This window comes from Crocuta crocuta, unplaced genomic scaffold (assembly GCF_008692635.1).
Source record: "Crocuta crocuta isolate KB4526 unplaced genomic scaffold, BGI_CrCroc_1.0 scaffold197, whole genome shotgun sequence".
Taxonomy (NCBI): Eukaryota; Metazoa; Chordata; class Mammalia; order Carnivora; family Hyaenidae; genus Crocuta; species Crocuta crocuta.
Window position 1 is genome coordinate 1,913,088 of NW_027532002.1, and position 17,851 is coordinate 1,930,938.

The 17,851-nt window shown below is 39.9% G+C and overlaps 1 long non-coding RNA gene across 1 annotated transcript; it reads right to left on the reverse strand.

Annotated features, from left to right (window-relative positions):
• Positions 1 to 725: 725 nt before the first annotated feature.
• On the reverse strand, positions 726 to 16,647 carry LOC144241009 (uncharacterized). Its single transcript, XR_013337937.1, has 3 exons — positions 16,472 to 16,647; positions 7,492 to 7,748; positions 726 to 808 (listed from the first exon to the last, which is right to left on the reverse strand). It is a non-coding gene; the product is annotated as an uncharacterized LOC144241009 (long non-coding RNA).
• Between the last annotated feature and the right edge of the window lie 1,204 nt (positions 16,648 to 17,851).

Below are 17,851 nucleotides of genomic sequence, written 5' to 3' on the forward strand. Positions count from 1 at the left end.
CGCGGTCACGGATAGTCAGAGCTCCGTGCGTGTTTCTGCAACACTGCCTCTAAGGTTAAACCGCGCTACGTTTCTCGGCGAAAAGCCCGGGGACGATGAGAGGGAGTGACCGGTGGGCTGCGAGGGTGCGGTTTTGCCCGAAATAAAGATGGCCTCTGTCAGTGCCGCCCCGCTCAATTTCACGTCAGGTTTTGGAGCTGCGGAAGCCGCCGCCTCGTTGGCCTTAGCGCCTCCTTACGGAGTTGGCGTGAGGCAAAGAGGCACCCCTGGAAGAGGCCAGATTGGGAATCTGCGCTCTGGGCGGGGGCCGCGACCAAGCCTCCACTCTCGGATACCGCCCTGGCGGCCTTGCAGGGTGCGAGTGGAGAGACACTTGGAGGCAGGTGTCTATGTCTCCCTCCGTCCCCGGTTCCTCGGCTTCCAGGACTCTCGGAGTGGACAGTGAGATTCCCTTGGCGCTGTCACTCTGGTGGCCTGGCGTAGCCAAGAAGAGGTCGCCTGCTGCAGCTTCCGCTGCGGACTCCCCACAGTCACGCCGTGTTGGCTCACCTTGGTTCCGGAGTCGCTCCTCATGGAGCTCCACTCTGATTGAGGAAATACACGCGAAGCTGTTAGGCGACAGTTGAAGAGTAACTAAGTACTAAAATTGTGTGGTTTCACACTGTAGCGGTGAATGTCGCTTGGTCACTGCAGCCTCCGCCAAATGCTTAGTAGTCAAAGTAGTCGCACTTTGCTCAGAACAACTCATGGTCGTTTGTACCTTTCCTGAAAACTAAGGTCTGTCTGCGCTGTTCATGCCCATGTTAACCTGCATGTTAAGGAATTATATACATTTAATACAGAATATTACACAATATATAATATATGTAATATATAAATAATTATCCTAGCCCGCGCAAGAATGTTCATAGCAGCATTGCTTTTTTAGTGCAACAATTTAAACGTCGACTTACAGGAGAATGGATGAATAAGTTACATTATTGGACAAATTGACATACACGGAATATTAAAAAAATGGAAATTAATAAACTAATGCTACTAGTATTCATTTAAAGTTCATTAACATAATGTTGACCCAAAAAAGCAAGTTGCAGAAAGATTTATATGGTATAGCATAAGAGTTATTAAAAAAAAAAAATGAGGGGGGCGCCTGGATGGCTCAGTCGGTTAAGCATCCGACTTAGGCTCAGGGCATGATCCCCCAGTTCGTGGGTTCGAGCCCCGCGCCGGCTGCTGTGCTGACAGCTCAGAGCCTAGAGCCTGATTCTCATTCTGCATCCCTGTCTCTCTCTGCCCCTTCCCACCTCAAGCTCTATCTCTCTCTGTCTCAAAAATAAATAAACATTAAAAAAAAAAAAAAAACCCTGAGATCAAAGTGGGAAAATCATGTAAGGAAAAAATAGATGTATTCAAAATAGTGGTTAGTTCCCGAGGAGAAGGGAATGTAATAGGGAGGATTCACTAGTATCTATAATGTTTTCTTTTCTGCCAAAGGTAATCTGTCGAAAATGTGGTAAAACCTTAAAACTTAGGTGAAGGATACATGACTATTGTAACTGTTTTCTACACTCTTCTGTATACTTGAAATGTTTCCAAGTATTTTTTTATGAAGGAAATTTTATCTAAGGAAACAGCTTATTTTGTGTCTTGATATCTACTGCTTCCTCAGTCTCCACTTGTAGTAAATTGCTCATAATGTCTGTTAACAGCCCATGTGCCCAACCATCATTGTGTTAATTTTCTGAAACTTCAAAAGGACATTTTACTTGAGGAAATTTTATTAAATTTCTACTTTGAAAGGGAAGTATAGATGGAAGTTTAAACCTGTGGCCACTGCCACAGATTAGAAGACAGACTGCCTGGCTTCTAATCTCAGTGCTACCATTCACTCTGGATATACCCAAGGACAAGTTACTTAACCTTTCTGTAATCTAGTTGCCTCCACTGTAAATAGGAATAGTACTTACCTAATGGGGTTTTGTGAAAATTAAATGTGCCCGGTCCGTAGTAAATACTTAATAAATGTTATTTATTACATACAGCTCATTTTAAAATATAAAATTATCCTGTATAATATTATTGTTTAATATTGTCTAATTGTCTATAATGAAGAAAGTCTTTTCTTCCCAGCTCTATTGATATATTTCTTTGGGGGGAGGGTCTCTTAATGGAAATGAAATGTTATTTTGCTCTCTGAAAATGGATACTTTTGTTATTTTGCTCTCTGAAAGTGAACAAATTATTATATAAATAACAAATAGTTTGCCTAAGGCTTGTTCATGCTCTCTTACAAACTGCGCCTCACACAATAATAGCTTCACTAGTGTCCATTGAAAATTATGTGAAAGACTATAGGCAATGAGATGGTGACAACCTGTGGAATTTTCTCCATAAGGAGTTCTAACAGTGTTATATAATTGTGTGTGTGTGTGTGCATGCATGCACATACACACATGTGTATTATAAATCTTATGTTGGGGGTGGAGAGAGGGTAAGAGAATTATTGTAGTAGTTATATAATCTCTACTGCACTGTCCACAGTATTATATTTGTTAATAAAATATAGTCTAGACCTTAACCTTCTGATTCAAAAACAGATCTTTTAAAAACTGATCTGAAACTCTGGATAGACTGTATAGATTGTTTTCACTACATATATTTACAGTGTCCAACCTCAAATAAGCCTTCAACTTTGCCAAACAATGCTTGCTTCCTTAGTTAGCTCTCTTTTTCCCAAGAGCTGCTTAGATTTTCTCCATTGTTTTCAAATCATCTTCATTTAACTAAAGCCCATCAGAAAGGAAATCCAACTTTCTGCTCCCATGTTCAGAAGCCTGCCTGCATCCACACTCATCCTTTACAAACATCACAATAGATCAGGTCTCCCCCAGATCTGAGGCACACATTTCTACACATACCCTCTCTCTTTGTGCTTTTTCTCTGGATTCTGTCTCCTGCCTTCCCAGGAACTTCACTCAATGAATGCTTCTGGGTTTTGTTCCCTACTGCTCCACTGAAGTTCTCAACAAGGTCACTAACAACTTCTTTGATCAAATCAGGGGACCCCTTTTTTTTTTTTTTCCACACAATTTTTAAAAATGTTAGTTCCAGTTAGTTAACATACAGTGTCATATTAGCTTCATGTGTGTATTAGTTTCATATGGTGAGTGAACAGTTCTGTACATTACTCAGTGATCATCATAAGTGTACTCTTAATCCCCTTCACCTATTTCATCCATTCCCCACCCACTACCCCTGTGGGAACTCTCAGTTTGTTAAGAGTCTCTTTTTTGGTTTATCTCTTTTTCCTTTGTTTTGTTTCTTAAATTCCACATATGAGTGAAATCATACACTACTTGTCTTTCTCTAACTTCTTATTTCACTTTGCATTATACTCTCTAGATCCATTCATGTTGTTGCAAATGGCAATATCTCATTCATTATGGCTGAGTAATATGCCACAACCTTTTTTTAATGTTTATTTATTTTTGAGAGACAGAGAGACAGCGTGTGAGTGGGAAGGGGCAGAGAGAGAGGGAGACATAGAATTCGAAGCAGGCTCCAGGCTCTGAGCTGTCTTGCACAGAGCCCAATATGGGGCTCAAACTCATGAACCCTAAGACCATGACCCAAGCTGAAGTCAGACGCTTAACCAACTGAGTCACCCAGGCGCCCATATGCCATATCTTCTTTATCAATTCATCTATTGATGGACATTTGGGCTGCTTCCATGATTTGGCTATTATAAATAATGCTGCAATAAATATAAATTTGAGCGCTTTTTTCAAATTAGTATTTTCATATTCTTTGGGCAAATACCCAGTAGTGGAATTACTGGATTATGTGGTAGTTCTATTTTTTTTTTATTAAAGTTTATTTATTTATTTTTGAGAGAGTGAGAGAGCACATGAGCAGGGGAGGGGCAGAAAGAGAGAGGGACAGAGGATCCAAATCAGGCTCTTTGCTGACATCAGAAAGCCAGGTGCAGGGCTCAAAGTCACAAACTGTGAGATCATGACCTGAGCCGAAGTCAGAAGCTTAACTGACTGAGCCATCAAGGTGTCCCAGTTCTATTTTTAATTTTTTTTTTTTAATTTTTCAAGGCATCCCCATACTGTCTACTATAGTGGCTGCACCAGTTTGCATTTCCACCAACAGTGGGTGTGAAGGTTCCTTTTTCTAGTGGAATTTTTTCTTATTTTGCTTGACATGTCTGCAGCATTTGATACTAGTGACCATGGCCTGCCACATTTACATCCTTTGATGTGTGAAACCCACTTTCCTTCTAGATCTGGCTTCTTTATTTTACCTTCTAGGACTTCCATCTTCTGCCTGGACACTTCAATGTCCAGGTACCTCAGAGTTGTGCCCTTGTCAGTTTATTCCTAACCCAGTTTATATACTATGATGATCTCATACACTTCCATGTTTTCAGTGACCATATATATGCTAATAACTCCTAAATGTAAATTTCTAGTCCAGTTCTCTCTCCTTACTACAAATCCACATACCTGACTGCCTTCAAAATGCATATCCTAATATTCCAAGGTATCTCAAAACAGTGTATCCCAAATTAAACTCCTCATTGTCATTATACTTACTTTTATGTTCCCAGTCTCTAAATGATATCATCATCAACTAAGTTGCCTAACCCAGAAATATGGGTATTACATTCAGCCCCTTCCTCTCATCTCCTACAGCCATCAGAAAGTCCTGTCTGTTTTTCCTTCTCATATACTTCCAATCTCTCCATTTCTCTCCATCTCTACCACTACTGTTCTGGCTAGGCCAATATTATCTCCTGCCTCAACTTTCTGTAATAACCTTTCTGCCTGGTGCCTTGTTCTGCTCCAACTCGTTCTTCTGTTTAAAGTCTTCCAACTTGCCCTCAGGGAACTTACATGATGTAGTTCCTCATCTCTAGCCAGCCTACCATGACTTGCTCTCTAAACTCTAGCAAGCCTTGCTGTGTTCTCTGCATGGGACACTTCATTCTCATGTTTACACTTGTGTTCCTTACCTACATCTCAGCATAGCCATCATTTTCTCTAAAAACCTTTCTTGATCTCCCAAGATTGGGCAAGGCACCCTCTTATCCCCCATAGTACCTTGTATTTACTCCTAAGGTGGTACAAATAGCAAAGTATTGTAAATACATGTCTCTTCTGTTGGACTCTAAGCTCCTAAAGGACAGGGATTCTTTCTCGTCTTGTTCATTCATGTAACCTGAGCACCTCGCACAGGGTGTGGTAATCATTCCTTCATTCAACAAATATTTCTTGAGTTGTAACTGGGTACTAGGTACTAGCACCATGGTTGATTTATGGAATGGAGAACCCTAAGGAAGTCTCTGAGATGTGCTGGTATCAATGAAGTCAAAATTATTTTAATTATAATACTAAGAATTGTTTTAATCTTTTTAATTCTCATTCTCTCACTCCCTGGAGTTTTCCAGGGATTATGTGAAGTGTGATAATGGCCACAGGTTGAATGCAAAAACACATAAATAATCCAGCCACCTAATAATGAGCCAGACATTAAAGAGATTTGCAAAAACGTTAAACAATGATACTCTTCAAATTAATTTTTTGAAGGATACAGTTATTGAACATAAAAATAATTATGTTAATATGAAATCATTTATTGTCATTTTTAATGATTAAGTTATTAATGTCTTTTTAAACTTCCTCAGTTTTAATTTCTAGTAGAGGAAGTATTAAAAGGTATGTTCCACATAAACAGAAACCTTTTGTGGTTCTCAATAATTTGTAAGAAAGTAATGGGGCCCTGATCCCTAAAGTTTGAGAATTGCAATACTAGCACATATTATATGTGTTCAATGTAGACGTGTTAAATACTTAATGCATGTCAGCTTGCCAAAGTTTTGGTACACGGCTGGTTAATGTATCTTAAAGCTTCCCCAAAATGCTCAGAATTAATATCTAAATAGGTGCACGCACATCCTCAGGTGCACATGTATGTGCACGCGCACACACACACGGACTTAATATCTGAATATCTATAAATGAAGGTATTTTTAAGTGAATATGCTTTGTAAATTATGGAAATATCATGAATTTCATTGTTTTGGTACTGTCAATGATAAATACGGGCCAATGTTCTAGCTTTGGTCATAGAACCAGGACTACTTATAATGATCTGATAGTTGACTTGGAGATGAGAATTTTTATAGCCTGTCATTTTGCATATTTTAATTTTGCATAATTTAATCCACATTACAGTTTGTGAAATAGATACTACCCTCACTTTTTAAACGAGGAATCAGGGTTTAGAGAAGTGATGTGACTTATTCAAGGCGTCAGAATTTGTGAGAGCCTGAGGCATGGCTCACAGGCCTCATGCTTTTCCATACACGAGACCTCAGGTGAAGAAATTTGTTGCTCTGTTGTCCTGAATCGTATCCTTGTTTGCTAGACATTTGGTCTGGTGAAAATGGTAAGCTTTTTTAAAAACAATTTTCAGGTATTTCTACCTTTCATGCAAGAAAAAGTGAATGAGATTAGGACTATAAGAAGGTTTTTCTTGGTGGCCAACTCAGAACGTGACAATATAAACGAGATGGTACTTCTCATTGTTGCCAAAACTTAGCATAGTCAGGTGGTAGAGGTGGGGTTGAGATTTCAGTGGTGCCTTTTGTGAAGCAGATTAGGCAATCTACAACATTCCCCCATTAACAATAATGTCCAAATATCCAAAAACCCTTGAGTGCTTCTTATTCCTCCTTTGAAGGACAGTAGAAGAGGATTGAGAAATGATTTGGAAAATAAAGAGCCTTTGACTAACTGAAACTTTTTTCTCGTGAAGATTAAAGACACATAACTTATTCACAAAAGCTGAAACAAACTTAGTTTCATATGAATGAATACGAGAACATATTTTGTTCAAATCAAACTTAGACTATGAAACCGTATAGTTCAAGATATTCCTCAAGAGAAATATTCTGCCATCCATGAAACCTCGTTCAAGTATCATGAAACACAAACACAAGTATGGTGTAACATTACTGTATTTAATTTTTAAATATTTGAAAACAAATTTTCTAGTGCATTCTAGTGTTAAACTCTTGATCAAATTGCATAGGCATTAGAAAAAAGTTCTGTTAAGATCAAAGAACCTGACTAAAGTAATTGGCAATGTTAATGTTCTGCAAATGAAAGGGAATGGATATTGACAAGCCGTTTTATAGACTTAAGAATCTATATGGTACAGGAAGTCAAGGGACACTTGCAAGGTTATACCAGCAATGAAAAAAAAGAAAAAAAACAGAAAACATCAAGCCTCATACTTCCTCTTCCTTTGTAAAGATCAAACTTCACCCCACAGAGGAAGAGAAGCCAAAGACATAGTAGTAATAACAAAACAAAAAAGAAAAGAAAATGAGAGAACCACGCAACTTGAAGTCCAGAGATTTAAACACACAACAAAATAGCTGTTTAAATAGCAAATAGCTCCCGTTCTTAAATTCTTTACCTTAGAAGGAGGAGTTTTTCTGTTTCCCACCAGCCAAGGAGGGATGGAGGAGAAAGCAGCACGGAAATAGGATGTCTGAAACCAGACTGCCCCTGGAGGCCTGATTTATCTCAACTTCTCGGTGGAGGCTCAAGGAATTTTCAAATTGCAGGGCTCTCCTGGAAACTTCATTCCAATGCAGATGAGAGCCCCGCTTCCTTCTGGGGAAGTCTGGGGAAGTCCCTTGTAATGGACTGGCAGCACAGCTGCCCCAGTGTCTGTGGGAAGAGAGGAAACCTTGAGGTTTTCTTGCCAATCAGCACCTTGTAGAGCCATCCGATCTGATTACAGGGTAGAAATCCCATTGAGCACAATACTGGAGAAAAGTCCAAAGTACATAAAAGAGAATCTATTATAAGTGGAAAAGGCCATTGTTGCCAGCTCCCTCTGGCATTTCCCACCACTGAGTCACAAACTAATGAATGTAGGAAGTAGAGAAACATGGTTCTCTGGGAAACCAACTGCCTTCAACAACCAGACTTAATAAACTGACTTTGGCAATGATTGAATGCCTTCTGCTATATAAGAGGTTAGTGAAAGTGAATTGAATTGAATTGAAGTCTATGTAGATGGAATGTGTTAGGTTAGAACAAAGCTATCATTTTAGCATTCTGTAAGAAACTGCCCTCTCCAAATCACTCTTCCTAGCAGACCTCTGAGTGAGTGTCTATTTCCTGAAGGCACACCTCAGAGACCTCATATCCAGGAAAACAGGAAATTTGGAGAGGAAGCAAATGCCTATGCCAGACTGATGTGCTGACTTTACGTGGAACAATTGCACTCGATTACCATGGAGACTGACTGGCGTAGGACAAATGCTTAGTGATAGTTAAAACAGTATGTCGTTACTTCCTTTGTGAGACTCTTAACAGCTCAGACTCTTTCTACTCTATACCTCTAATCATATAACATTGTTTGGATATGATTTTAGGGAAATATTTAAGCATCTGCTAAAAAATAAAAGAGCAAATGATTGTGTTTGTGATTGTTGCCCATGATTTGATTCATTTCATGAAGGGAATCATGACTGAGATTTATTTGTGGTTTTTAGTTAATACTCTTTTTTCCCTGATTTCCTTCCAGAAGTTTGGCAGTAAATGATAACATCTCACCAGTCAACCACTATAAACAGATAAACAGATGTTATGAAACCAAAATTATGGTCATCTTCTGCATCCAAATTGATAGCAATATAGCATTAAACACTAGTGTTGAACTATAAATATTTCTTTCTGCAATTCTTTTCTTTTTAAAAAAAATTTTTTTTTAATGTTTTATTTATTTCTAGGAGAGAGAGAGACAGCGTGAGCAGGGGAGGGTCAGAGAAAGAGGGAGACACAGAATCTGAAGCAGGCTCCAGGCTCTGAGCTGGCAGTCAGCACAGAGCCTGATGCGGCGCTTGAAGCCACCAACCACGAGATCATGACCTAAGCGAAAGTCGGACGCTTAACCAACTAAGCCACCCAGGCGCCCCTCTGCAATTCTTTTCTATTCCAAAAGCTACATTGTGTCCTAATAGAATCTAATACCTTAAGAGCTGGAAGAGACATTGTAACTCTAAGCAGCTACCTACCGAATTCCAGGACTTGTTCAAATATTATTTTTCCATGTCATGTATAACACTATAGTACCAGCTATTGAAACTATAAATGTTAGACTTTGAATTAACTGAAGCATATGTATTACAGATGATATAGTATAGCCTCATAGTTCACATATGGCATGGGTGTAACTCTTTCCCTTTTACAATTTACGTATGATACATATGTAAGCCAAGCCTTCTGAAATCCTTGTTTGTGGTAGAAGTGGTCATTTGTTTATTATTTCATTTTTAAATGTTTATTCTTTGAGAGAGAGAGAGAGAGAGAGAGAGAGAGAGGGAGTGAGCATGAGCAGGGGAGGGGCAGAGAGAGAGAGGGAGAGAGAGAATCCCAAGCAGGCTCCCTGCTGTCAGGTTTTCATTGCAGAGCCCGACTAGGGGCTCTGTCTCACAAACAGTGAGATAGATCATGACCTAAGCTGAAATCAAGAGTCAGACTCTTAAATGATTGCATCACCTGAGCACCCCTTTTGGTTTATTTCAATGTTCATTTTAATTGCTCATTATTTCAAATTATGTTTTCAGTTTGAGTTAAATGTCAGTGGCATTTAAATGCTATTGATGAACACAAGACAGTTGAAATGGTTTCTCTTGTAAAAGTTAGCTGTTCTTACAAATCTGTAAGCGAACATGATTGTGAATTACTTTTGCTATGAAACTGCAGAGCCTGAGAATAGACTAAATCTGAGCTATCTTTTTACCTTGTGCAAACCTAGCATAGTGGCTTGCACATAGTAGTCACCCAAATATGTTTTGGAAATAATTGCACACACTTTTAGGGTTCATATGTGGCTTAGGAAACTGAATACAATTGAACAGAATAGAAAAAAGCACCGGGGTGTCTGGTGGCTCAGTTAAGCCTCTGACTCTTGATCTCATGGTTCGTGGGCTCTGGCTCCGCATCTGGTTCTGTGCTGACAGCTTGCTCGCAGCCTGGAGCCTGCTTCGGATTCTGTGTCTCCTTCTCTCTCTGCCCCTCCCCATCCATGTTCTGTCTCTGTCTCTCAATAATAAATAAATGTAAAAAATTTTTTTTAAATAAAGTTTATTTCTTTTTTTTTTTTGAGAGAGAGACAGAAAAAATGCAAGAGAGGAGGGGCAGAGACAGGGAGAGAAAGAATTGTAAGTAGGCTCTGCTCTATCAGCACAGAGCCTGATGCCTTGCTGAAACTCACAGACCATGAGATCATGACCTGAGCCGAAGTCAGCTGCTCAACTGACTGAGCCACACAGGTGCCTCAGAAATAAACTTTAAAAAGGGGAAAAGAAAAAGCAGCATTAAAAGAGGGCAAAAGTAAAACAGAATATGAGTATTGCAATTAGAAAAAGATTGTTATTTTATCTTCATATTTGCTCCTTAATTTATCCCCAACTTCCACTGCACACATGTACAAATGCATACACAACTTCCACTGCGTATACATATAAACAAATGGAGAGGGAAGAAAACTTTCTTATACAATCTTCCCCCAGATTTCAAATGGCAGAGATTTCTGTGTGTGTGCATATGTTGTTGTTGTTGTTGTTTTGCTTGTCTGTATTTAAACATCACCATGAAGGCTTTCGTGTTTGTTTGGTTTGGTTTGGTTTTTTTTTTTTTTTTTTTGGCATTTCCTCAACAATCAAATGAGAGGCAATGTCAGCTGTGCCTTGAAAAAGTTGGGCAAAGAGGACTGGTCTGTCCCTACTTCTCTCAGCCCAGCTCCTTGTCCTTCTCTTTCCCTCCTGATCGGTTCTAGAAGAGAGGCAGGCTTGACTCTTAGCTTCCCAAGAACATACGAACCTGTTAGGGAAAAGTACACACAAGCTTCCCAGACCCATGGTGCTTAAGCAGCCAATGTGAACACTGAAAAGAAAACAGAGAAGGAAGGGTGCACAAAATAAAGCCCTCTTTTCAGTCACGGGCAGATACTCTCTCTCTTCCTTTCCCTTTCTCACCTATATGCCGCCGTGTCCAGCAAAGCAATCTTTCCCTTTACAAGTAGAGAGAATGTTGCTGAAGGAAGAAAGAAATATTAGGAGACCTTGAGACCAATTATTCTATCTACTGTGGCTGTGTAATTCAGGGTGAGTCACTCTTTTTCAGGAAATCAAAAGAATGTCAAATATGTGACGATTGCTGAGGATAGTTGCTGAGCGGAATGTAGAGTCTCCAGTAATTTCAAGTTTCCTTCCTGCCCCTTTCTGGCAGAAGCACACACCCCAGATATAATGAAGGTTGAGGAAGGAGGGTTGGTCAGGGACAGGGAATGTGTTTCAAGGGAGGGGTTAACTCTACCTGGCCACTAAGTTGACATAGAATGATTTCATGATCTTAATCTAAAGATTTGTCTAAGGAATTTGAAATAATCTACAAAGGGTGAGCTATTTACTCTCATCAGAGGAAGAAATGTGAGAGAAATGATGTGGGAAAAATTTTCTTCTCATTGTTTCAGAGTCCATATAATAAAAATAGAGGGTAACTCAGTGGGGAAATACCTTGGTAAGTACTTCCTATTATCTTAATGCCATGCCATAAGGAGGCACATCAAAAGCCAAACTATTCACAAACATCCAAGAATCCTTGACATCCTCCCAAGGTTCATGAGAAGTGCCCCTTATTAAATAAACTGCAATGAGCAAGGGAGTTAAGGACAATGGAGGAAGAGACGGAGAGAGGATGGAATCGAGAAAGTAGGCAACAGTGACTTAGAACAGCTTGCTCACACCACCTGGACTTCAGCTCAGAGCAGAATGACCACCAACGCTTCGAGAATAACCCCTCCATATTAGTTCGCTAGGGCTGCGTAGTAAAATCCCACAGCCTGGGTGTCTGAAACAACAGAAATTGGTTGTCTCTCCATTCTGTGGTTAGAAGTCCAAGATCAAGGGGTCAGCAGGTTTGGCTCCTCCTGAGATCTCTCGCCTTGGCTTGTAGATGACTGCCATGTTCTTTCCTCTACGCCTGCACATCCCTGGTGTCTTTTTGTCTGTCCAATCGCCCTCTTCTTATAAAGACACCAGTCAGATTGGATTAAAGCCCACCCTAATGGCCTCATATTCTGAAGCACCTCCCTTTAATAGGCTTGTCTCCAAAAACAGTCCCATTCGGAGGTACTAGGAGTAAAGTCTTCAACATATGGACTTTGTGGGGACACAATTCAGCCCCTAACACTCTCTCTGCCACATGGCAGAGTCGAGTTAATATGTGTACCCTTTAAGTTGGCTATGCCTCTTCAAAAGCTTATCCTAAAAAAAGTAGTATATGCACCAAAATGATATTTACAGAAGGGTGTTCATTGCAGCCTAGGTGAAACAGCAAAAAAAGTAAATAACCCAATTTTCCATTCCTAAGATATTTGTATCGTAAATTAAAGTCTGACAATACAAATAGAACACTAGGTCTGAAAAGACGTCCAAGATGTCACATCAAAAACTTAAGTAACAGAACACTGTGTAGAGTACAAATTCCCATTTAGAAATTATGTCAAGCAGTTGTATAGGCCTAGAAAAATGTCTGAAAGGTTATATATTGAACTGTTAACAGTGGTTACTTCTAAGGTATGGGCTTTGGAGTAGGGCTTTTCATTTTTTTATTTATACATTTATGTAATTTGAATATTTGCAACAGATGTGTTTGCTTTGGTAATTAAAAATGAAACCACTGATTTTTTTTTCATTATTTTCTGAGGAACATAGGGTAGACAGGTTTAAAACCTATAAAGTTTGATGAGCATTGTAATAAATAATAAAAATTATTTTTATTGAGCATCTATTATTTATGTATCCAACAAATATTTCTGACCCCCTGTGTCCTAGGTACTGTTAGGCACTTTGCATATTACACTTAATCCTCACAAAAACTTCTCAGCCCAAATTTTACTATTTTGCTTTTATCAATGCAGAGATCAATGCTTAAAGATATCAAGTAATTTGTAAAAGTTGCGCAGTTGATAAGTAAACAAAGCCAAGTCTTTGGTCTACTTTATCATGCTGCCTTGAGAAATTACTTTCTTCCGTTGTACACACAGGATATAGAAAATTACCATTCAGCTTGATGCTATTTCAGAATCACTTTTACAGGTCATCACTGTGGTCTCTCAGCAAATAAATTACCACCTCTAAATCTAAGTCTAACTCCTAACTCAATAGTTATCTGTCTATCCATCCATCCATCCATCCATCCATCCATCCATCCATCCATCCATATTTTATAACCACTAATCACAAGTATTTGCCAGAACAATCTTGAACTTACAATTGATTTTGTTAAGTAGAGGAAGATTCCATGATTTGAGCCCTCATTGTTCAATGATTTGGGGAGTGTGGGTGGGGCGGAAATGGGGGTGTGCCAGAAGAACAGCTCTTGTTTACTCTAGGATAGGGGAGGACTGGTATTCGGAATGCTAATAAAGCAGTGTCTAGGTCTAGAACTTCAGTTATCAAAAGAAAGACTCTCTGATGGATTACACCCCTTGATTACCGGCTCTGTGAGAAGCACACACACACACATATTGTTCCCTGTGAAAATGAGGACTTTGTACAGATAGGCTGGTACAATGGGATGAAAAGTACTTCAAATAGCAGGACTCTTAATGATCTCATCTCTTGAAATTCTATCATTTCTTTTCAGATACCAATGGGATCAATTTGAACATGCCACATACAGCCGATCTACAAGGATGATTTCAGAGAATTCAGCATGTCTTCCAAATCCTTCTTAGTTCCTGCCTCTGATACTAGCTTCATTCCTCTGAACTACTGCTCTTTGTTTAAAAGGAGTAGGTCCCCAGAGCACCATGCTTTCATATATCAGACATAAATTACTCAGTGTAAATGAACGAAGAACATGAGGACAATAGGCTCCTCCTTGGGGACTGGGAACGAAACAGGTAAGACTGGGGAAGGCTGGGGACACAAAGACAAACCTGTTGATTTCACTTTATTACCTGAGTCATAATGCTGGGAATAACCAGAACCCTGTCAGTCAGGAATCACTGGAAGTTTATTCTACCTACTAGTGAGTGGAGTGTGGAAATAGCTTCCTGATGCCTTGTGTGAGCAGAGCCTTTTATAATCACACAGTCTTCTGAGCTGTCAACCTCAGGGAGTCTGACGAGCCTTGCCCCAGTCCCTGTAGGCTTTCAGTCAGAATAGTTAGGCTCAACACAACTCATCCACGTACTGGCCATCTGACCTTGGGCAAATCAGCCTATCTCACAGGACTGTCATGGGGATGACATGAAATTATGTAAGTAAACAGCTTACCACAGTGCCAGCTATGCAAACGGAATCCAATATGCAATCGGTCCTTTCTAGTTGCCTGTTGAGAACTCCATCAGGACCAAAGCCCAGGCTTGAACTTAAGTCCAATGAGCCAAGTACTCATTGCTTTCCCAAATCCTGCTGAATTTTTCTCTAGGCTTGAACCCTGATTTCACATCCTTTCTGTCACTGGGATGTAACTTGAAACACATATCTTGCCTTCCTTATGCTCACCAACTACACTCCATGGATGGCAGTGCCAGCTTCCATCAGACTAGAGTCTAGTCTGGTCTGTTAGACCTGCTGATTTAGACCAGTGGTTCTCAATCCTTCCTAAGACCTCCCCAGACCTGAACCCCTTTGTGTGCAGAGCCTGGGGATCTGCATTTTTAAAAAGCTCCCCTTCCCTCACCGCAAGGGCCACCTCGTAAGTCTTCATTCATTGTGGCTTGCATGCACAAGTGCACAGAATGGTGTGTAATCAAGACCTTGGCATCTACAATGCAGAGAGTGGGGGCTTAATAAGTGCTTATTGAGCAAATGAAGGCTTTCTGTTGAGTGTTATTTTTTTCCTTACAAAGGTATTTAGAATAACGTTAAATAATGTTACTAGTTGTTCGATAAAGATGGGCTCCTGAAGGATTAAAGACCATTCTCTTTGGGATGGATTATGGGCAGGTAGCTCTTTGGGAGAATGTCTGTGAATACAGACATTCCATGGAAGTAAATGAAATGACAGAACACGAAAGAGTTTTATGAAGTGTGAAGGACTATGTGAAATAATAATGATGGTGTATTAGTTATCTTAGTGTCAGTACATTCTACTTTGTTCTGGAGAAAAAGGAATTAGGGCAAACCACTTTTCAAAGGTTACAGTGAGTGTTAGCTGGAAGGAGAAAAGCAAGAAAGGCTTCTCATTACTCCCAGCTATATATGCACAATAAAGAGTCTTACCTCCTCCCCCCTGCCCGCCTTGTTTTCCTTTTACTTTTTTTATTATGAAAAATTTTAAACATATACCAAGGAGAGTGCAGCATATAATAAATCCTCCTCTCTTGTCCCACAGCTTCAGCAATGATCAACCTTTTGTCTATATTGGACTAACCTATGCGATACAAAGTAGTGCTTCTGAGTTTACTTTAAAGATTGTTTGAAAAGAATGTGTAAATAAATGCTTTAGGACTAGGTCAACATTCTCTGGGAAGATCTAGAGATAGCATGTACTCCCGGAGCCCATTTACATATATTTTTCAACATCTGGCTAACAATTCCTCTTTGAGTTAGATGATTACAGCATCCCAAACCCAGCACAATCTCCTGGTGAGTGTATATAATAGAGTCACTGTACTTGTCTCTAAAAAACAACTTATTTATTTTTAGAACTTTAGAAAATCGTGGCTGTGTCCCCATCTGGGGTACAAAGGACCAGTGAGCCCAGTTTGCTGTGGTTCCTGCATTCGATGCCTCCAAATGTGCCACTGCCAAGCTAGTCTATGACAATCCAGAGGGCAATGCAGTGAGACAGGCTGCTGGTCTGAGGTCTTTGACTGTAGAAAGAGCCTCTGAGTGTGAAAATTTACATTCAAAGGCAAAACATTAGGGAATGATTAGTAGTTTCACATTAAGTATGAGCAGTTTGTCGGGAATGGCTATGATTTACTTGGTTCAACCATTCATTTAAGAATTTGGGGATGTTACTGGGTTTATCTTTCCTTACATTTTTTTCCTTCCAAATATTATTTGGTATTTTGTACTTTTATACTTTTAGTCCAAGGTCATCAGGCGCTAAGTTGAACTCTTTGACAGTGTGAAGTAAAATTTTAATATTAATGAAGAAACCATTGTTTGAAAGGAATCTACTATATCATACTTATTGAAGATGGTTTCATGTTAAGCACATGACTCAATATATATTTGCTGAGTGAACAAAGCTGAGTGTCTTCCTTCCAAGTATTTTTCTAGATGCCCACACATTTTAATACCACATTAATATGATATTTACCATACAAAAAAATCTCAGCTGTAACTACTGTATTCTTCTCGGGGACTCAAAATCCATGTTCATAACCTTTCTAATCTAGTTTATTCGTTCCTTACCTTAATCTCTGTGACTCCGTCTCAGTCTACCTCAGATCCTCCTTCATGTAGCCACACTTTAGTTTCCATCATCAGTTACAACATCTCTACATCAGAGACTCTCGAACTGTCTTCTGACCACTGCCTGTCTGCTTATCTCTCCCATTGCCTCACTCCTTTCCTAAAAAAATTTTTAATGTCTTTATTTATTTTTGAGAGACAGAAAGAGACGGCGTGAGCAGGGGAGGGTCAGAGAGAGAGGGAGATACAGAATCCCAAGCAGGCTCCAGGNTTGCTCTTTTCCTGTGTGCCAGCCTTCCTAGCCCCTCAGGACATCCCAAAATATCTCACAAATCTCAGCAACAGCTCCTCCTACTGAGCCCAAATCTGCCTGACTCTTGTCCCACTGGCCTTCTGTCGTCCCTGTCCCACCAGTCTCCAGCCCTGGTTAAGACAACCATCTGTTTCTTCTTTTCTCTTTTCAAAGTGGCTGAGCAGTTCTGGAGGAAGTATTATGACCAGGTTGACTGGATGCTCTACACTGTATTCTTTCCAACTTGGGAATTCACCAACACTGGGAATTCCTTTTCTCTCCTCTCATCAATTCTCTCTTAAAATACACAGAGCTGTTGTTCCAATCTTCTAGGTTTCTCTTACATTCTATACCCATCCCTACCCTCTTTTGTTACCTACTTTACAAGAAGCTGGAAGTCATCTGCTATGAATACTATATAAATTTCATTTTGTCCAAATTATTACCCATCCCCTTTATCTTCTTTCTAGTGTCTGAAGAATTTTCCTGATTTCCTTCTAAAGCCAGTGTTCCACCTATCCTTTTCTATCCTCCCTCCCTATGTCCTTCTTCTTTTTTTTTTTTTAACATTTTATTTATTTTTGAGAGAGAGATAGAGACAGCATGAGCAGGGGAGGGTCAGAGAGAGAGGGAGTCACAGAATCTGAAACAGGCTCCAGGCTCTGAGCTGGCTGTCAGCACAGAGCCTGACACGGGGCTCGAACCCACAAACCGTGAGATCATGACCTGAGCTGAAGTCGGACGCTTAAACAACTGAGCCACCCAGGCGCCCCCTATGTCCTTCTTGACTTTACTCCCCTTCCCTTTTCTCCCCTTCATTTAGTCCTCTTCCATTTCCTGGGTCACCCTCCCTTGTCATCCCACTCTGTCCTCCTTGAGACATAACACACCTTCTCTCTCCTGGCCTAATTCTCTCCCTTGATTCCAATTTTCTAATTTCTGTTTACTGTATTTCTTTCTCTCCTTCTTCATCCACAGACTTTATCCAACCTTGCTTTCTTCTCCTTCTTGATCCTCAGCACCATCAGCCTACAGAAAGTCCTCAAAGCTGAAACCTCTTTACAGACCTTCTGCTCAAATTCTGTTTT